This window comes from Lepidothrix coronata, unplaced genomic scaffold (assembly GCF_001604755.1).
Source record: "Lepidothrix coronata isolate B3197 unplaced genomic scaffold, Lepidothrix_coronata-1.0 Scaffold148, whole genome shotgun sequence".
Classification (NCBI taxonomy): domain Eukaryota; kingdom Metazoa; phylum Chordata; class Aves; order Passeriformes; family Pipridae; genus Lepidothrix; species Lepidothrix coronata.
This window is the reverse complement of record NW_016690328.1, coordinates 1,828,240-1,842,835: the sequence shown is the minus strand read 5'-3', so window position 1 is coordinate 1,842,835 and position 14,596 is coordinate 1,828,240. Positions and strand designations below refer to the sequence as shown.

General features: G+C 41.0%; 1 long non-coding RNA gene across 1 annotated transcript; it reads left to right on the top strand.

Annotated features, from left to right (window-relative positions):
• The first annotated feature begins 5,351 nt into the window (after positions 1-5,351).
• Positions 5,352-10,857, top strand: LOC108503951. The gene is made up of 3 exons (XR_001876941.1): positions 5,352-5,447; positions 8,211-8,414; positions 10,701-10,857. It is a non-coding gene; the product is annotated as an uncharacterized LOC108503951 (long non-coding RNA).
• The last annotated feature ends 3,739 nt before the right edge of the window (positions 10,858-14,596 follow it).

Sequence of the window (14,596 nt, the reverse complement as noted above, 5' to 3'; positions counted from 1 at the left end):
TCCTAATATCTAATCTAATCTTCAGCATCTGAAGGCTCAGATCCCTTCTAGACCTCCTGGTTGCTTCAACCCTGTGCCCTGCAATAGCTTTACTTTGATTTGGTGATTATGTCCTTAATTCAAAATTCACTGGTCTCTTTCCACCAAGCAGGTGAGTGGGGTGCTCAGTTCCACTGTACATGCTGTTTTGGTGCTATTTCCATGGGTTCTGGTGGCTTTTTTTCCCAAGGACTGCATTAGAAAGTGAAAATGATGGTGGCAGGGACCCTCAAGGTTCTTCAGACAGTTTCATTTTGGGTCAGAATAACTATTTGCATCTCATAACTTAAAGCATCAAGCTCCATTTGACTTTGAAAGCAATGGAGTTGTCTGTGATTTGACATTAGAGATTTGCATTAAATTTCTTATGGTTCCTAGCCTGGTTCAGTATCCAACTGCAGCCCCCTGTAAATGTGCTTGTTTCTTCTTTTTATTGCAGCCATCTCCTGCAGACATGGAAATGGCTGTTATCAAACACCCCATTGTATTCTTGCTGGCCAGATGGCTGAAGGGGCATTACTGTGCTCTCCCCATAAACTCTATGCTTTGCTGCAGGCATTAACAAGGCAATATATTTTTTAGGAACCATTAAATACTTGAGATTTAGGTAGTAGCAGGTATTGCAGTTGTGGGCTTAAAGATGCTTTTAAAGTCCTTCGCTTTGTCCTTAAAAATCAGCTCAAATGAGGTTGCCTCAGGAGACAAATTAAAATAAAAATAACCCTCTAAATGCAAAGTTTGGTGGTGCTCCTGAGATTATCTCCTGTTAGGCGTGGAATTGTGCAAGTTGTGAAATGCCTGTGAACTTCCCTTGTGAGACACAGATCCAGATTTCCATGGGCTCAGTAATGATCCCTATTTTTATATTGTTAGCCTGCTTCCCTTACCGATGTGTCTGTTCCCACCACCTCAGAAAGGAACACCCTGAGCCCAGAAAAATCCAATTACCAAAACAAAAAGCAAAGCAACCTGTGCCCCTGTCATATTTCTTGTGAGAGGCCAGGCTTCCAAGTCTTTAGTGAGCATTTTCTCTCTCACATACTCTGTGCTGGGTGATAACACAAGAGGACTCTGTGCTTGTAAAACTAAACTGTTCTGCAGTTAGAGAGCCATTTACAGCTGCACTTTCCAGCCCTTCTCACTCATACTATCAGTTCCAAAGTTCTTCCCCTGTTTCCCTCCTCTAGTATTTACATTTGCCCTTCCAAGTGGTGATGTGTTTCTCCAGCTGAGCTTTGCTTCTGTGAGCTGTAAGGCCACCACCTTGCAGTGGCCACCCCCAAAGAGCCTGCTTGATTTAATGTGTGAGAGACTAGATTTCCAAGGAAAATGCTGCAGAATATGAAGATTTCATAGAATAGTATCATTAAAGTTGGAAAAGACTTCCAAGATCACCAAGTCCAGACTTTGTCTGAATACCAATATACCCACTAATATATATTTTGAAGTGCCATGTCTACTCGATTTTTGAACACTTCCAGGGATGGTGACTCCACCACTTGCCTGAGGAGCCTGTTCCAATGCTTAAACACTCTTTCAGTGAAGATATTTCCTCCTAATAGCCGTATTCTGATTGTTTGTGTTTCCCACTCACAGTATCCCTCTGAGGAAAATGCCATTATCCCCATGGGACCAACGAGACACTGGAGTAACTAAATCCTTATCTTTGTGGTATCTAATGCCTTCTTCTCATGCCTGTGAATGAGCTTTGGTTTGTTTTCAAAACCTGTAGGGACTGTTCCCAACCCATCAGGTTTCAGTGCTATTAGGAGTCTACTTCTTTCCTTCCATCCATGAGGTCAATGCTATTTCTGGTGCTTGATTTTAGGTTCCTTGAAGGCAGCTTTATATCTCCCGGATATCTCACCCTTGGAAGGAGATGGCTGTAAAGCAGCCATGGAGGCTACCTTGCTCTTCTTTTCTAATCCCTCCTAATTCACAGCTGGATGATGACAGGCTACTGATGAATGAATTTGGACAAGTCAGTGATATTCCTTCCTCACATCCATGGATATTAGCAAAAAGATTCTTTACTCTGAGGGTAGTGGGGCACTGGAAGAGCTTTCCCAGAGAAGCTGTGGATGCCCCATCCCTGGAAGTGTTCAAGGCCAGGTTGGATGGGGCTCGGAGCAACCTGGGATAGTGGAAGGTGTCCCTGTTGGAATGAGGTGATCTTTAGGGTCCCTTCCAACCCAAACCATTCTGTGATCCTCTGATCCTGTTGCACCCACCTGCTGGGGCTTGTATGTTAAGTTGCTTGGGGAAGGGCTTACACAGCTCATACATTTTCTTGATCTGGGTTTCTCCAGCTGATGAGACAGCAGGAATAAGGGCTAAGATTAGTAATGGGGTTTTGACACAGAGTAATAATAAAAATATTAGCCATCATGAATTTGTAATGCTGGGACTCCATCATATCCCCCCTACTCTGTCATCCTTTGCAGATGTGTGCTCTTACACTCGGGTGTAAGGCTTGGGTGGAGATGATAGCTGGTAGTTTCCAGCTGGAGAATAAAGTGATTCCAGGGGTTTGGCCATCATCCTGTGTCCTGACAGACATGGTTTCAGTTCACTAACAGGGTTCTTGAACATTCCTTGGCCCCTCCATATCTTCCTTCTTCCAAGCTCTGTTGGGATGCTGACACTGCCTTGCATTGAGTAATGAGGGGAAAACATTAAAGATTTTGGAGAACGTTAATCAGGAAACCCGAGAGGGACTGCTTGTACTTACTTTCAATGCTTGTCACCTCCTTTATGCTGATGAGGTGTCAAGTCCATAATCTACTGTCTCCTCATGATGGCTTTCCTACATTCCTTGCCTAATTTTCAACAGTGCTGTTTCTTTGCTCGTACGAAGGCGTTAGCAAGCAGCCAAAAAAAACCTGCTGTGGAGACTGTTCTCCACAGTCTCCTTAAGATTTTCTTTTTCGCCTAGACCTACAGAAAGTGTCCAGCAGTCAGGTAGCTTAGTGGGATCACTTCTTACCATGTTTGTGACTGTATTTTCACTTGTCCTGTATTAGGAGTAGGCACTAAGGCAGTTTGTTGTTTTTCTGTATCCTGCACGGCACATCAAGCAGAGTGAAGCTTCCATATTTGCTTTTTGACATAATCAATCAATCACAGTAATTAGATTACATAGAGATATCAATACCTGCTGTGCCTCCCCTGGCACATCTCACATTTTATGTGCATCAATTTAGATAGGAAATATTTGTAAGAGCAAACCTGAAAGCTTTGTGGGCATGATAAGCACTGTCACACAATTTATGTTGACCAAATGCACAATGAAATAAGTAAATGTACAAACTGCAAGCCCATTAGTACTTTCTGAGAAGTCTGCCAGAAACTATTAGTCCACATTTGCATCAAATCACTTTGAGTCATGAAGAAATGTGGAAAAATCAAAAGCTGTTAAATGCATAGTTTTCACACACGAAAACGAAGTTTAAATCCTTTTAATAAATTACTCAAGAAATACTTTGCTTGGCCTTTTAACACAACTGTAACAATGGGAACAGGAAAATTTGTAGGCAAATTTAATCAATTTCTCTAAGCTATAGTCATTTTAGTTCAAGATTATGCAAATCCAAAATTATTTTTCTTTTCAAAACCAAATTACTGCTGGAATTTGATAGCTTCTATTGTCTTTGCTTTTCAGCATGCAATTGATTTCACCTTATTTCATTTACATGAATGTTTTCTGCTCACTAGGGCAACTCAATCAAAATTTGGATTTTTGTTTTGGACTTTCTTTGAGCCTGACAACAGCAAGAAGGTCAAGTCAGAGCACTGGGGCATTAGAGAAGAGTGATAATTATTGTCTGTAATGCTAACATTTCATTTTATCCAGAGGATCTGTTTTCACACTACTTAATGATTTCTCAGTTCCATTATCTATTTCATCTAGTGTTTGTTGTTACAATGGTGACATTGCTTTTGGCTGATGATGTTTTAATATCATTTTTTCTCTCAAACTGTTATTAATTTCCAGACCTATGCATCTCTTTCATCCAAACCTTAATGAGTCAATATATTTATGGTCATATAAATCTTCTGTCCGCCTTTAGAAATATTTCAGTCTGCAGGGCTGGCATTGATTGAAGGTGGCTTCAAGTGTCATGCACAAGAAGGGATTTTTGTTAATTCTGACCCCATGAGCCTTTATCCCTCCTATGAATACCTTGTTCATGCTCTTTTTTGGAGTCAGTGTCTGGGAATGGTTTAGCTGCACCCCTTGTTTTTTCCTGATCAACACAAATGGTGACTTTGAGGCTTTATCTGCACTGCTGATATAATTTTGGGCTTTATCTCTCTGTCCTAAGTTATCTTTAGGGGAAAAGTAGTTTCTGTAATGCAAAAATGCCTTTATTTTGTTATCTCACTCCATTTGAGTTTTTTCTAGGGCAGAATAGAAAAGAACAGAGAGAAAGAGGGCTTGGGGAAACGAGTTAATTTGGGCACAGACTTCAGCATCCAGCTCTAGTCCTGATCCAGTCATTGCCAGCTGTGTGGAGCTGCACTGAATGAGAGAGATAAACCTCCTTCTCCACCTCTGATCTCTCTCACAGATGTACTTTAGACCTTAAAGAACTCACCTCATCACTGTTGGCAATTGTGCAACTGTATTTCAAGCTGAGGCTTTCTCCTGAAGAGCCTGTGCTCACTCAGGCAGCCACATGTCTGCACTGCTAATATTTCAGCCAAATATCAAACTTCATCCATACCTTTGCACCAAAATTGTGATGTGAAAAGAGTAATTCCAAGCAAGGCTGAAAAACTGATATTCTCTGTTTTCCATAGAAATGAGTTTGTTTTTTCCAAGGGGATGGGTCTAGGAGGATGTAATAGGCTATTTCAACAGAGGAACATAACTAATTGGATGCTGAGAGCGGATAAAATATAGCTAATCCTTGAAAACAAGTATTCCCTATTAAAAGAGAGGATTTTTTCCCAGTTAAATGAATTTGCCTTACCTTTTTCTGTGCTATAGTGACAGTAGAGTGCAGACAACAAGCAAGAGTAGAAAAGGTGTTCATATTTCATTTTGAACACTTGTCTCCATATCAAGAAACCTTACTGGAATTTACATTTTTCTTAATTCCCAGATGTTTTTGAAACAAATGAAGCTATTTCTCCTGGAGGCACCAGGGGTCACTTCACTAATTTTTGATGTCTTGAGGTATGCACTGGGAATGTGACTGAACTTCCCCAGCTCAAGCTGTCCAGAGTGGGGTTCTTTTACATGGGACTCAGGTATTTGAGCTGATGCTGTGGGCAACAGAACTCTTGGCAGTGGAGTCATAGAATCATGGAATCACAGAATGGTTTGTGTTGAAAGGGGGCTTAAAGATCGTCCAATTCTATCCCCTCACCATGGGCAAGGACACGTTCCACTGGAGTCAAAGGTATTTATATCTCAGTCCATCTGACCAAATGTAGACTTGCCTTAAACACTTTTGACTGTGCTGAATAGATCACCTTGAGTTATAAAAGCTCCACACAGAGGTCTCCTGCCGTTTCCCCACTTTGGACAGTCTATGCCATGGCACTGGATGCTCTGGTGGAGCAATTGAAGTCAGCCTTGATGTGGGATTCAGTTTGAAATTGAAACAATTACGTGCCTCTGTGCACTAAGGTCCCACAGCAGTCGGGGATGATAAGGTTTTCTTGAGCTGCCTGAACAGAAGCATCCAGCACATGAGATACTGTAGGACAGCCTGCCTGTACCTCAGCTGCTGGTCTGGACTGGAACTGTCCTCTTTCTGTTTGAATGTAGGAGCTGTGAGATCATCCCTCTATTTTTCAGGCTGCTGAAACCAACCTCTGTTGTTGGTCAAAGCTTTGTTGACTACATCAGTTCAGACTCTTAACCCTGTTGCACACACAGAGGCATCACAAGAGTTCTCAGAGTGGCAAAAGCATCAATGTAGTCCTGCCTGATCTGCAGAGATAACCATGTCCTTCTGCAACAACATCTGGAATCCAGAAAGGCTTGTTGAGAACAGCTCAATGTCTTCATTTGCCCAGAGAAGCTGTGGATTCCCCATCCCTGGAAGTGTCCAAGGCCAGGTTGGATGGGGCTTGGAGCAACTTGGTCTAGTGGAAGGTGTCCCTGCCCATGGTGGGGCATTGGAACTGGATGATCTTGAAGGTTCCTTCCCACCCAAACCATTTTAAGATTCCATGTTTCATACACCTGCAGGCAGGCTATTAAACTGAGCATCTTGCATACATATAGATACCTAAATTTGGATGCATAAATTCAGATTTGTCAGTTTAAATGTGTACGTCTACAGTTTTATAGCACAGAACAGACAAGAGGAAATTCATTAATTCCTTATTCTAATCCTGGAATTGGAGAACACCCAACATTCCAGTCTGTTACTGCTCTCCTTGCACCAGCTGAAATAGTTTAAAATCAGCCTGACTGCCAGAGCTGTGAGATCCACGCTCAAAACATGGTTTGCAGGATGATTCTGGAGAACAATAAAGACCTATTTTTCTCTCTGCTCCCAGAGAAATTTTTATATGGCTGCTAGAGCTGAAATTTAATACTCCATAAAAACTTTTAGTGACAGGAAATCATGATCTACCAGTCATTTTAAGAGAAGAAGGTTGCAAATACGTTCAGGTCAAATCAAAGAAGTTATTAATATTTGGTTTCAATTTAATGAATAAAGTCTAAGCAAAATGCTTATAACTGAGAGTGGGGATTTTTTCTTTTATAAAAAGAAATAATTCAAATGAGCAGTTATGAATTGCACTTTTCAAAATTTCCATTTTTAAACAAATATTGCTTGTGTTCCAAGTCCCACACTGAGGCAGAAAAAAACCCCATAGTTCAGTACTATGGAAATCCAACTTTTTAATCTCTTCTAGTTATAAATCACACAAAATCACGGAATCTACTAGGTTGGAAAAGACCTCTATGATCATCGAGTCCAACCTATAATCCTACTATCCACATATAGTTACATGGTATATGAACATTTTCCTTACTCTTGGATCACCTGCCTGTCTTCAGTGGGTTATTTATTTTCAGTCAAGTGAAGTAGCTCTCAGCCTGCAAAAAAAACCCCCTAGAAAATAGTGGGTAAAATCTAAACTTTTTTCCACATGTGGCTGCCAACAGCTCTGTCAAAAGCTAACATTATTTGTTGTGAGGTGCCTCAAATGACGCAGGAGGTTGGTTGCCATCAATGATAATTATGACCTGGCATCTCTTTAGGGAACTGTTATTTTTCTAATCTTCCACGGAAATTCCTTCAGTCAAGGTCAAATTCCTCCAATTTTTTCATCTTCAGGGAGCATGGACAATGTGCCTCCTCTCCCCCCTGGATGTGCAAAGACAATTGATACTGTCATTTTTCTGAGCAGCCTCCTGTAATGTGTGTGTGTGTGGTGGAAGGAAACAACCACAAAGAAAAGAACTTTAACATTCAGAGGAGGACAACATGTCAAAATTCCTTAAACCATGATAAATGTACCAAACTCATCCAGCTCATTCCAAACAGCGGTGATTGATGGTGATTTATGACTGTGGAGATTTTTCTTAAACTAGTAGTTTTTGCAGAAGAAAGAAAGGTCACTGTAAGTTGGGGTGTGCACAGTTTATCTTGTTCTCTGCAGTTTGTTGTTCCCTTTGAACTAGTCCATACCAGATTAGAGACCTCAGCCAGGGGAGAACCATTAATAATCTTAGTTATCATCAAAACCAAAAGAAAATAAGGAACACACACAAATCTTAACAAGCACTGTGTTTGTGAACCTTCTGACACCACCACATAAATAAAGCCAGTAGTTTGTAGATGAGAAAAGTAAATCCTCACAGGAGAAAGAATAGCTGATCCCTGAACTGAGCAAGACAAACTGAATCAAAGAAAATAAATGGAAAAAAATGCAGCGATTTGCACCGTGTCGAAGAGACTGGCTGATCATTTATAGGTAACAACAGTGCAAGCCAAAAAAAAAAATTGGTGATGGAAACTATTGCATGGGTAGGAAAGTGGGAAAAAAGGTCATTCAGCAATTCCCGTCTCTTTGCCACCGGCAATAGCACAGCAAGCCTTGCTTTTTTATTGCTCACCTTGGAGACTGCCTTGCTGCACCAAGCAGGGAGAAAAACCATTGGGGAAGGTCTGGGACTTACCAAGGCTTTGTTCCACCAGGATCTCTGGTAGAACACACCTCAGAAAGCCTCAGAGGACACAGAAATTAAACACAATGATCATCAATACACCATGGGCCTGTTCAGCCCCTTGTTCTGACACCATGGGGACAGGAACCAGGAAAGTTAAACCACCAGAAAAATGTGCAGTGAGACTTCCTGAGAAAACTCACTTTCCAGGAATTTCCAACTTCCTAAGCAAGAGGTGAGCTCATATGGAGGCTTCAATGAGAATTTAGTGCAATTTTCTTTCCTGCCATACTATTGCCAAATGGAAAGAGAGTCCTGGCTAAAAATAGAGTTGGAAGGACAGCATGATCAAGGAGAGATTTAACAGATGTCTTTATGGAGGCCGTAAGGGGTGAGTGTTAGAAATCTATAAACCTCTGGCTAAGACCTGAGTACATGAATCTTGTTAGTTTTAAAGGTAAGTGTATAACCAGAGCTGTTGGGAGTCATTGGAAATGCTCAACAGTGGGATGAAATTCTCTTTGTATAATGGACGGTACAATATGCTGATAATAAAACATAGCTGGGACCTCCTTCTTCTTCTTGCTTTCATTTTTTGACTTGTTTTCTCTAAAGAATGGGGTTTCAGCCAGCAAAATTAAGCTTTGTGATGTTTCCTTCATGTTGACTAAAAATAAGCCAACTGATCTTAGATGGTAACAAGAGAAACCAGGCAGACAGGAGATACCACGTGACATCCCACCAAGTCACCAACACTGTATATTATTATGAGCAGTATAAAAATAAGAGCGTGCTTGGAGCAAGAAATTTGCAGAGTGATCTGGACAGAGTGTTTGTCAGAACAAAGGGCAGTGGAGACAAATAACAGAGTCAGATCATGTCAGAATAGTGGAAAATAAGGCTGGCAATTTACTTGTCTTAATCCTCTGACCCAAAACACGATTAATCGAATATCACCTTCTCAATTATCTCACACTTTCTTTAAAATCTCTGATGGTGGAGGTTCCACAGCCCTCTCAGACACCTGGCTCCAGTCTTGGCTTGCACTGACAGTCATAGAATCACAGAAAGGTTTGAGTTGGAAGGGATCTTCAAGATCATCTTGTTCCAACCTCGCTGCCATGGGCAGGGACACCTTCCACTAGACCAGGTTGCTCCAAGCCCCATCTAACCTGGCCTTGAACACTTCCAGGGATGGGGAATCCACAGCTTCTCTGGGCAACCTGCAGTCCTATAACAGTCTTACAGAAGATGGGAAGAGTAGGAAGAAAACTGTCAGTGAAGGAGCAGAATGCAACAGGAGGTTGCAAACTGGACAGCAATGTTTTCAGAAAAATGGATGTCTGGAACAAACTTAAAAAAAGAGTCACTGTGTGAATTTGGATTCACGCAGATAAGCAAACAACTACCAAGAAATTATAAATACCTTCTAGATTCAGAATTAAATCATCTATAAAAACTTAGTAGTGCATCTATTATCCCAAGCTTTTTTACTCTCTTTCAGCTCACATACAAACCTAATTAAGATATTACACAGAATGAACCCAACATTTACTTCAGAACTTTGGGAATAAATTAAATTGCTTTGCCTGTGAATGTGTGTCTTGTGGTAGATTGACTTTGGCTTTAAGCAAGGTTTAAACTATGACTGAATATTTTCTTGTGCTTGGGGGTCCTGTAAAAGGCTCTCTCCCATGTGGATTTTCCTGTGTATGCCAAGATTTATGCTTGTTTATTTTCCCACAGTGGCAGTGCCTGTAAGATTTGTCTTCTGCCTTCATGAAATGTAATTATCTATGAGGCTTCGGGCTTTTCTATCATTTTGTTTAATGAGGTCAGAAATTATTGGTGGTGCACATAGAGACACTCACAATGTGAGTGAGACCACCCAGGCTTCATTTTCATCGGAAAACAAGGTAATAGTGGAACAGTTAACCAGAAAACAGATTGCTGGAACTTCTGCTCTGAGAAAAGCCAGAAGGTTGGTTTGAAGAGTTCGGTTTAAAAGGATGTTTCCAAAGAGAAAGAGAGAACTTGAGAGCAGAGTTCAAGGCAAAGTGTTTCCTACTCTGTAGCCAATGCAAAGCATGGGATGATATACAAAATATAGAGTGAAAATGGAGGCAATGGACAGGATATGCAAAGCTCGTGGGGTCAGCCAAAGAGCCATGGAGCATTTATCTGCTCCAGGAGACACATCTGGTGTGGGGATATTTTCTCTTCAAGATACTGTGTGCATGTGCAGCTCACCTGTGCTGCAAGTGGGCTGTTCCTCCATCACAGCATACGGCAGACTATGATGGCTTTGGATCAGTGAGTAAGAGAGCAGATTGCACAGAGAGGGAACCATTCCATTTTCCATCCTTAAACAGAAGAGCTGAGTGATATTTCCACAACAGTTTATGTGGAGGACTAAAACAGAGAGATTTAATTCTTTTTGGTGTGAGATATTTGAGTTTCTCCATGACAGTTATTAATGACTAATGCTCGCTTTATTATTCTCTTTTAAAATCTCTGGTAGATGAAAGAAAGAAGCAAGGAACCATGTGTTCAACATCTTCAGTTCCAACATAATGGAGAATCTAATGTACAGAAGCAGCTTTTCCCCATCTTTACACTGCTGTCAACAATTCTCATAAATTCAGATTTTCAGAAATGTATATGAAGCCATGGACATCTCTCACAATAAAGAATTTCTTTCTAATATTCAATCTAAAGCTGCTCTCAATTTTAAGCCATTCCCCCCATGCTATTCGGACACTATGGTGACTATGACAAAAATTTTCTCACCTCCACAAATACAAGCCCTTAATCAGCTTCGTGTAAGAGTAGGATCCATGCCCAGAACCATGTTTTGATAGAAAAAGACAGGATAAAGTCAGTGTTATTTCAAGACTGTGATTTTCAGAGCAATCTGCAGATGGTCTGAACACAGAGAAATCAGTCAGCCTGCATTTAAGTAGTAATTACAGATATTAATGTCTACTCAGCTGCATTAGAAAAATAAATGTAATGTCTTTTCCTGCCAGGAGGGTGCTTCACATAATGGATCGCTTTTCTGATGTGGCTAAATACCTTTCTGGTATTGATTGACAAAGAGAATGAGAGAAAACCTAAGAAAACTCTTCAGGCTGCTATAAAACCGCCAGGGAGGTAGCTCAGGGATGTGGTAATATGGAACAGAACTTGTGCCTTCAGAACTGACCCAAAGAGCACTTCAAGCCAGGTCTTGTCAGGAAGAGCCTGACAGGCAAACAAAAGGAATTGTTTCGTTATCTTGTCTGTAGCTCTACATGTCCTTCAGGAACAGACAGGTGATTCTTCCAGGTTGAGGCCAAGGAGAGACCTGCTGTAATACTTGGATGTGTGTGCACACAGCAGTTGCTCCTCACCTGGACACTTGTGCTGCTCCAGTCTGTATTAGCACAGGAGGAGGCTCTGTCCTGGACACACCTGCCTTTGCTCACACGCCCCACGTGCACCCCAGGTAAATCTGCTCTTGGACCTGTTTGCTGATCTGTTGGCACGTGGGATGCAGGAGTGGGATTCACTTGGTTACTTTGCTTTCTGTGGCCTAGTGGATTTTCAGATGTGTTTCATCTCACTCTGAATTAGGCGGGCACAATTTATGCTCTAAAACTCCTCCACCTGATTAACTTGATTTTAATTGCTTCCAAGGAAGCCCGGGGTGACTTATTGAGAAGTTCACCCTGAAGTCATCTAAAGTTGGATAGGGTGACTCCTGCCATACACTTCAAATGCATTCAGTGTTTCAGCACAGGTTTATTGGCCTTGGTAACTCACTGGCCATTGACTGACAGTGCAAAATTGATTTGCAGCAGACTGGAGTAGGATACAGGTTGGTGCAGTTTCTAGGGCACCACTGTTGTTTTTTTGTTTTGATTTGATTTTTTTTTTTCAGAGGACCTGATTTTTGGTCCTGACTATATCACTGCTTGAGAACACGGTGTGTTGCTTGTTTCTTTTCACCTTTATGCCTCAGGCTCCTCTCTCTACCTCCTTTCTATTGTTTGGACCGTAAACCTGTCAAGCTAAGAATGTTTTGTACAGCAGGAGCCTCACTCATCATCTGATATTGTACTAACAAGCTCATTGCACATATTATGGCTTCATTGTGATGCATGACTCTGCAGGTCAAGAGCTTTCATGCTCCTTGTGACTTGCTGTGATGTCCTTAAAGCAAATCATGCCCTGAGTGGTGGAAATACAGAAACATTGATTTCTATGATCTGCTCAGGAGGTTCTGTTTGTGTTCTCAGATGTTTATCACAAAGTTACAAGATCTTAAGCTTTAGGGACTTTTATAACAGCTCTTTCTTGTACAGATTTCCAAGTGTCTGAGAGGTGATGAGCTCAGATTGCAGATCTTGGTTTCCATTAAACTTCTGACAACTTGATATCTGAGATCTGTTCTTCTGTATCAAATTGGATTGATTCTGTCCAAAACTGGGAAAGACCAGCACACACACCCACACACTCACACGCACACACACACTCTCACAGAGCATGGCAACATAACCTTTGCTTCCTCAAGAAACTGTGCAAAAACTGTCAGTCCTTTTCAGAGTCATTCTTGGCCAGTGCCCTCCACAGCCCTTTTCTCTTTTGTACTTTTTCTGGTTTAAAACAGCAAATCCTTACGAAACTACACTGAATTGGTCTGGAAAAATCCACTACCCTGGGTAAAAGAAGTTGATACACTTTGTAATCCTCTCAGGATCATAATTCCACTCTTTTAGATTCATGGAAGGTGGTGCCTTGCTCTCAGGTGGAGAATACATTAGCTGTTATCATGCCTGTGGCTTTAGATCTGACAGACTTCAAGCAAAACAAATGCAGTGTATAGGAAGCAGCATTTCCTTTTTAGTTGTTTTAGCTTCTATTATGCAGAGCTCCGGATGCTGTGGGAATATTTGCCAAGGTGTCTCTTGGGGACCAATTTGCAAACCAGTGGGGATGCTGGTGACATACACCTGCCTGCTTTTATAATCCAGCCCCTAAAGCACAGGTCTGCTTGGCAGAAGGTAATTTGAGTGCCATAGGTTTGTGATGAACCAAGAGGATAAAAAGGATTGTTATGCACTAGTTCCTCAAGTCCAAGTTATCTGACCCCAATGCTCTGAAAAAATAGAGAAAATAAAAAAAAAAGACTGAGACAGAGACACACAAAGAGATGTAGAGGGAATAGCTGAATATGCATAGAAGTGTATTTTTATAGAAGGACGGAATATGAAATGAGATGGTTGTAGGGTTGGGATTTGGAAGGTGGGAGCTCTGTTACCATTAAGGGGATGGTGATAATGTGTTTTTCATCCACATACTGATTCAGTCAGCTGCCCATCTTCTGAGAACATTGATTTCAGGATTGAATTTATATTTTATCCTACAGAGGATCTAGGGAAAATTCTGGATAAAAATTACAGAAATAAAATATTAAATCCTTCTGTTCTCTGTGAGTAGTAAGGCAGATTTGCTTCCCCACCTGTCCTAGTATCCTTAAATTTTTGTAATACCTGGGAAGACCCATTTCCAGTGGGAATAAATGAGACTAAAATTTTACTGAAACAGCAGAACAGTGGAGGTGTCACCCAAGATTATTTTGATGTTGTCCTTTTTCACTCAGGTTCACTGTCTTGTCCCACTGAACACCTTTTAAAAATTGGTGAATTTCAACCAAATTTGAGCCAGGTATGGAGATTTCAGGGATAATTGGGGTGATGCGATTCCTAAAAGCTTGGTAGAGAAGAGATATCCAAAAGGATGTTTTCCCTGGAAGTTTGGCTGAACTCCAGCCAGGAGAAATGATCAACACATACATTAAAAAGACAGGTTTCCTTATTTTCACTTTTCTCATGACAGGTTGCTCATTCTGATTATGATGGTGGTCCACAGTGATGTCTTTCTGCACATTATGTGGAAAAGTCAGGAAGGTGCAATAAGTGTGGGTAATTAAGGATATTTACTTAAAAAACAAAAACCAACCTGTCCTACATGGAATACAGATGACCTTCTTATCAGCATGATAATCACTGTTTGTAGTGCTGGTTTTAGTAATGTAGTTCAATTTGGGACCCAACTGTTCTGGGCAATATTTCAATACACAAAGAACAGATAGGCTCTAATCAAGACTCCTTGTGAACTCAGTGACTCTGCTCACATGCTTCAAAGCTGATGGGACCCTCTTAGCAAATAACTCCCTTCTAAGACTGTGTTACTAACCCCTTTTGCAAATATAAGGGTTGAGTGACTATGGTTTGCTCAGGAGGACTAAAGAAAATTTTATGTATACACTTTAAACTCTCTTCTGACATATCTGCTTATCACCACTCAGAGATCAGCCATCCACAGAGATAATTTTGGAGCGAGTGAGAAATATATTAGCTTTATAAAGAACAG